The following is a 6,852-nucleotide window of genomic DNA, read 5'->3' on the forward strand; positions in this document are numbered from 1 at the left end:
TTACTAAAGTAGATCCTCGGTCGGTGTTATGAGAAACTAGAGACTCCTCAAGTGTAATAATCAATCTATTTGGCTCCTCACCAAGCAACATGTATTTGGGGAAGAGGCCTCGGAGGTCCTTGATACACACTCACAATAAAGTTTCTCCTCCTGAAGATGTAATGATCAGATACTGACCTTTTTTTTTTTAAAGACTTGGTTTGTCGTACCAAAATAATGTAAAAGACCCAAGTTCTACTGCAAAATTAAATTAACCTGCCTCATCCACTGCCCCATGCCTGAACACTAATGAAGCATAACTTTAAATAATTTGTTCTAAATCATAAAGAAGATAATTATATTGATTTGCTTGATTTTTTTCAGAAAGCAGCTAAAACCCATATTATAATGGGTATCCACTTCTTGGAATGAAGGTCAATTTTTCTGCTGTTGAGTCTGTGAATCCCTTACTTTGTTAGGCATCTGCAGACATTTTGTCTTGCATTAAACAGCAGAAGCTACTTTCTGCTATTCAACAGAGAACTTCTCTAGCTTCTTCATGTGTTTCTATGATTAGGCTAAATTTGGATGATTCATTATGTTAAATGATCCTCAAGGCTGTGCTTCTTCAACAGAACCTCATTAACAGCATATCAATAAAGTACAACAGCTATATTCATAAACTATCTCACAGTCTTCTGATGCTTTGTTCTGCACATCTCAGCACAACACTGTCCTGACAAGACAGCTCAATCCCCTCAGTTTTTTCTGTAACACTAAAGGAGATTTTTTACCTGCAAATAAAAAATTAAGGGCTCACTGGAGACAACAGAGGAATGAAGCATGCAAGCAGCAAAGCAGCCATCACAAACAAGTAAGTTACTGCTGAGTTTTCATCCTCTACTCTTGGATAAGATGCTGAGCTGAGATCCTGGTTATGTTAGCTGCTTGCATATGAAATCTTCCAAAAAATAAAGAGGATTTGTGTTTGGAGCCATGTGACAGTCATGAACAACCAAGCTGTATTTTTTAACATTTGTAAAGATATACTGTAGAGTTCAATAGCCTGTAGGAAGTCCAGGAAAGCATTATTATTCACTGCCATAGGGATAAACAAAGACTTTAACACTACTGTGTTGTCTAGAGTTGTGCAAAGTCACAATGAAATACAACATATCAGAACACACCAGACCTGACTGTGCTGTAGTAGAGGAGGCATCTAAGCTGCCTTTAAGAGTATGTGACTGGAGAGACCAAAAAAATCTCTGTACTCCGTAATACCCTTTTACTATTGCTACCTACCCAACTTTCACGCTGGTGGTTGGGGTCTCAGTTGAACCCTGATGAAAGCCTGCAGCTCCTCTCCTGGGATCTCTTCTGGAGGTGATATGCCAAAACAGGAGGCAGAGGAGGGGCTGTTTGACTACATCTCTGTGCACAAGCCTCCCCCTGCTGCACCTTCCTATATGACTCTTCCTTAGTTTTATTTTTACTCCCTTAGTCCAGTGTGGAGACCCAAATTTTTTCCTCAGAGGAGCTGGGTCCACTTAAAATGTGTCATGTAAAGCAAATACAAGCAAATGCTGGGGTAGTCCATGTGTGCTGATCACTGCCCTGCCATGGTAGGTCTCCACTTGCATTTCCATGAACTCATTTAAACTGCAATGTACCTTTCCAACAAACCAAACTGCACTGCCCTAATAGTGATTGCAATGTAACTCTAGATTCAAATACTCTCTCTTTTAGCCATCCACACAACTGAAAATTGTCTGCCTGCTTTCAACTCACTTTTCAATTAGAGATATGTACATCTTGCCTTGACAAATGTAATCTGATTTAGCTGTTACCCATTTAGACCATGCCTGGAAACAGCACCTTCACAATCCAGTCCTTTAGCTATGCTTCCTCCTACTTTTTTTCCTTTCTCCTACTTGTGAAGCGTATTTCCTATATCCCACTGTCTCGTGGATGTGCCTAGAATCACTTGGATACAGAATAGGAAATAGAGTCTCTTTCACGTCAGTTATCAATAGATACTGTCACAGCCATTGCTATGAATGCTTCCAGCTGCTTTTCAACACCTCACATAGGACTGTGCAGGTCCCTTTGCTCTGTGTTTGCACAGCTACTGGTGTCATGGGTTACAGCTCTTTGATGGGGCTTCTGTAAGTTACAGGACACTCTGCTCCCCCTGTGACAGCTGTGACTACCAGCTGAAAGTGACATGTAAGAAAGCAAAGGCCACCCCAGGGAACTGCAGAACCAGTTGCTTAGGTTTTGTGTGCTTGGTTTACTAGGGATGTATCAGTATTTCCACTATTGCTTTTAAAAGGTTATAAAATTAATTCAGAAACTTTTTAATGAGGACATTAGTTCTAGCCAGGAAAGAATTTCTTTTCCCCAGTCAAGTTTTTCTTTATGTGTGCATTTTTAGTGACATACAGGTAAGATCAGTTGCTGTACTATAATAGCTTTGGTCACATTTTTCAGATTTCTAATGGCTTTAAGCTTGAAATCCGTGTTTGGGAAGTGATTAATCAATTATATTTGAAAATTAAATCTGTCAGGATAATAAGATTAAAAATTAACTGCTGATCATAAACAATAGTCCTGCATGCAATTTTCATAATTTAAAAAATTCTGAATAGTAGTATAATTACAGAGTACTATATAGGTCCCAAGGGAGCTATTTTCATTAAATAAAAAATAAATTGGGTACTCTGTACACAGCTAAACCAAAGTACATGGTCTGATTAATATAACACTGGTGTGGGACAACTCTGACAGGCAGCTAAACCCCTCACATCCACTCATTAACAGCTCTGCTATGGGATGGGGAAAAGAATCTGAATGGTAAAAGTGAGGAAACTTGTGGCTGAGATAAGGATATATTGAAAGGAGATACAAGAGCTGTGTGCATGAGCAAAGAAAAATAAGGAATTCATTCACTACTGCTCACTGACAAGCAAGTGTTCAGCCATTTACAGGGAAACAAGGCTCCATCATTCATAATAGTGACTTAGGAAGACAAACACCACTCCAAATGTCCCTCCATCCTCCCTCTTTCCCTCAGCTTTTAATGCTGAGCATCCCATGGCATGGGATACACTTCCAATCAGCTGGGGTCAGCTGTTCCAGCTCTGTCCCCTCCCAGCTTCTTATGCATCCTCAGCCTACTCACTGGTGGAGAAGAGAGGGAAACAGAAAATTCCTGGATGCTGTGTAAACACTGCTCAGTAACAGCTAAAACATGGACACTGTTTTGGTCACAAATACAAAACATAGCACTCTACTTGATCTACTATGAAAAAAATTTACACTTTCCCAGCCCAAACTAGTGCAAATGCTAAACGTTTCCACACAATTTAAACAAAAATAAAAGGGGAATAGGGAAAGGGGTAAGTCTGATAACTAAGAAGTTAGCTTTCTTCCACCTTCTAAGGATATTTCCTAGGAATTTGAATCGCTATGTGTAGTATATCACCTAAAAGCCCTTGGATGCAGAGCAGTATTTTTATGTGTAGCAACAGAAGGCAAACAGTCATTAATTCCGTGTGCAGATATCTCCCTCCACATTAAAGCAGGTTGAAAAAGAAAATTAACAAAAACTTCCAGGTAACTTGTTGAAGCTGTCTGAACCAACTACTGCGGTTGATGATGTGCCTAGCTGAATATACCCTGGTACATGCAGTGGATGAATTATTTTTCATAAGAGTGCTTTTAACCCTTGGTTAATATTTTACTCCTCTTTTTTTCCAATAGATTAAATGTAGAAATACATATATTCTAGCGGATTTTTCTGTGACTCTTTTTGGTTCAAGGTAAGTAACTTACAGGTGTGCCATGGTATTATTGATATACTTCCTGATTATTGCTATTATCACTCTTACACAGAAAAACTGACAAAACCAAGTCATTGAAGAGTAGTGTATCTGGCTACTGCTGGATGTCGAGGTATCTTATAAGGAGATAGATCAAGAGCTAAGAGCTCTCATTTGCTCATTACTGAGTAAGCCTCAGACACAGAATCCTGCATTTCAGAAATTCAAACTGGATCATGAGAAATCAGAAGATTTAATAAAGGCTGATGTGTTTCTGATTTGATTCTCTCTTATCCAGACAGGAAGATGAAATAAGGGGCAATTATCTCAGGATCTCTTTAAAGTTTTTTCTTTTAACATGGGACAAGACAGTCAGGCAACCTTTTCCTTACATTTAGCCTTAGGAACCCAGAAACAGAGGAACATATTTACTTCGCTTGTTTTGAGAAAAAAGGAGGAGCTGTTTAATTCTAAACAGTCTCTCCAGAGATCAAAGACAGACTCATTAACTTAAGCTTCATCTACAAATCACACTGGCAGTCAGTATCCCACAGACAAACACTTCCCAACTACAGAGGCAAATCGGTAAATAATCACCTCCACAGCCTCCTCTTGTCTTGCCACATTCTCTCCTCTATTTTTAGGTAGCATTGAAGATAAACTGGCTGCTTCTCATCTGAAAGGGGCCCTGTCAGTCAGAACTGACTGGGAGGACTGTAGTTTTGGCTGCATGAGGAAGAAACTTTGCTGTCTGCCAAGATGTTTGGAAAGAACTTTTTTGTCTGTCTGGATACTTATTGCAGTTCTGGACTTAATCAAGAGTGCCTGCATAAGGGTGACTAACATGTTTTTCAGTGTGAGTTACAGAAACAATGCAGGATTACTTCTGTGCTTTTAAAAATGTAAATCCATCTCCTATTGAATTCAATGGAAGCCATACACATCATTCTGCTCAGAAAAGTTGTTCCTCTGAGTCATCTAGTAAGATTACTAAGCATTTCACATTATAATTCCTCTTTTCAAACAGTAAACATATACTTGACAAGTATATGTTTCAATACTTATAATTGATAAATATTTATAGACATTTATAAAAAAGTCTACATTAGTTCCTGTATTTTTTCAACATATTTAAAATAATATTTGTCTCTCTGTCTTATAGATACATTACCATATGTTTTATTTTTGCAAGTATCCAGATGCTCTCTTCCTGCAGAATAGCAAGTAGATTCATTAGAGAATTCTTCTTCCTAATAACTCTGATTCCTTTTCTTTCAGTTATCTAATTCTTTACACCTGCCATCCTCCACTCTTATTGATTGACATGATATAGTAATTAAAGCTTTGAAAAATGTTTAAATTTAGAAGCATATTCAGCCTTTTTTTGAACACAAAAAAATGCATTTCTCTTTTTGGAACCTACATGTCTAACATCCACCCAAGTGGATATAAGTGAAGCATGAAACAGGGTCATTATTATAATAGACTTGTCTGTAATTATGGAGCAAACAAAATAAATCACCTTTTTAAATCCACTTTAACTTTCAGACTTTTACTCACTTGGGTAGCACCTCAGAAATATCTGTCTTTGGATGGAAAGCAAAGATATGACACATATTCATATAACTTTGTTTTAACAGGAGTTCATTGTTGGAATTCAAGGGATCTATAGATAGGTCCAGACCCTCTGTTCTTTAGTAATCAAGATGAATCCTAATGAAATATTCTTCTCTCATTGGCCCAGAAATTATAAAGATTACATCAAACAGCCTTTGGCAACTGTCAAAAAAATCCAAGGAGAATTTCACTTTTGTAGTGAAATTTTCCAGGTACTTTTCTAATACTTTGTATGTGTTAAGTTAATAGGATCATCAACTAACAAAGGTATTACGGGTATCGGGTTATCTTGAATACCGTAAAATACTAATTTTATCTGTGAACCCCAAAGTTTCCTTTGATTCCAACATATTTTTCTGTATTATTAAATCAAATCATCCTTTGGTCCAGAGTACTTCAGAGAAGACTTCAGTTGTACTGTAAAGTTTTAATTTTTCTTCCAGTTTTAGTTTTCCATGCTCAGTCACATTATAACAGAATATTATCAATGTAGCCTATATTCTGAAGATGTCTGTAGTACAGAATCATATATGACACCATGCAGGAGAACAAGAACAAGATTACAGAAGTCCATTCAAAAAGGTGGGTGATGTCTTTTGATAGTGCTGATGCTATGAGGAGAAATCTTCACAAAATATTTCATTTTCCCACTTAGGCATCTAAGTGAACCTTTGCTATGCAATGAATGTCAGTCAGAGCATGAAATATCCTGGTGAGAAACCCAACTGTTCTTGCTATGAGGAGGAATGAGGGGACAGATGAAGCAATACAGTGAAGCTTCAAGTGCTTCATGTGTTACAGGACCGTTTATTTTATGAGCTACACTACAGTTTACCCACCATCTACTTCAGAAAAACTGGAGACTATGAGCTTCCTCATACCTTCATGCCTTACCCTCACCAGTGAATGGCAAGAAGAAATAGAAATTATAGTTTTCATTTACCCCCTCAGATTTACACATCCTATGAAGGGGCTGAAAAGTATCTGGAATAAAGTGACATCCTCCTCCCCTCTCCAGACCTAAATATTGTGTGCTTCTTCCTTTATTGGTTCAATCACTACCTTCATGCTCCTTTGTTAAAGGATCTAATCTACTTTGCTTCTAAAGTGGGTTTCTTAGTCATGCCCTGTCACTTGGCTGTTGAGATTGACTGTTCAAGAAGTTGTGTTCGCTCATTTAAAGTGGAAGTAGCTTTTTCTCTTGGCTGCAATAACGATCTATTAAGAAGGTAGATGATGACAGTTTTTTATTAACTTTCAGTTCATCTTGGACCAAGTAATGGTTTTTAAAGATGTGAAATCTGAAGTGTCTGGAAAAAATATGTGACCTGTCTCACAGTTACTGAGAGCAGGAAAAATTCATCATTTCAGATTAGACCAAGAAAAGCATATGTGGTATGAAGCACAGTCTGTTGCATTGAGTTCTTCAGGGATC

Source organism: Calypte anna, chromosome 2 (assembly GCF_003957555.1).
Source record: "Calypte anna isolate BGI_N300 chromosome 2, bCalAnn1_v1.p, whole genome shotgun sequence".
NCBI lineage: Eukaryota > Metazoa > Chordata > Aves > Apodiformes > Trochilidae > Calypte > Calypte anna.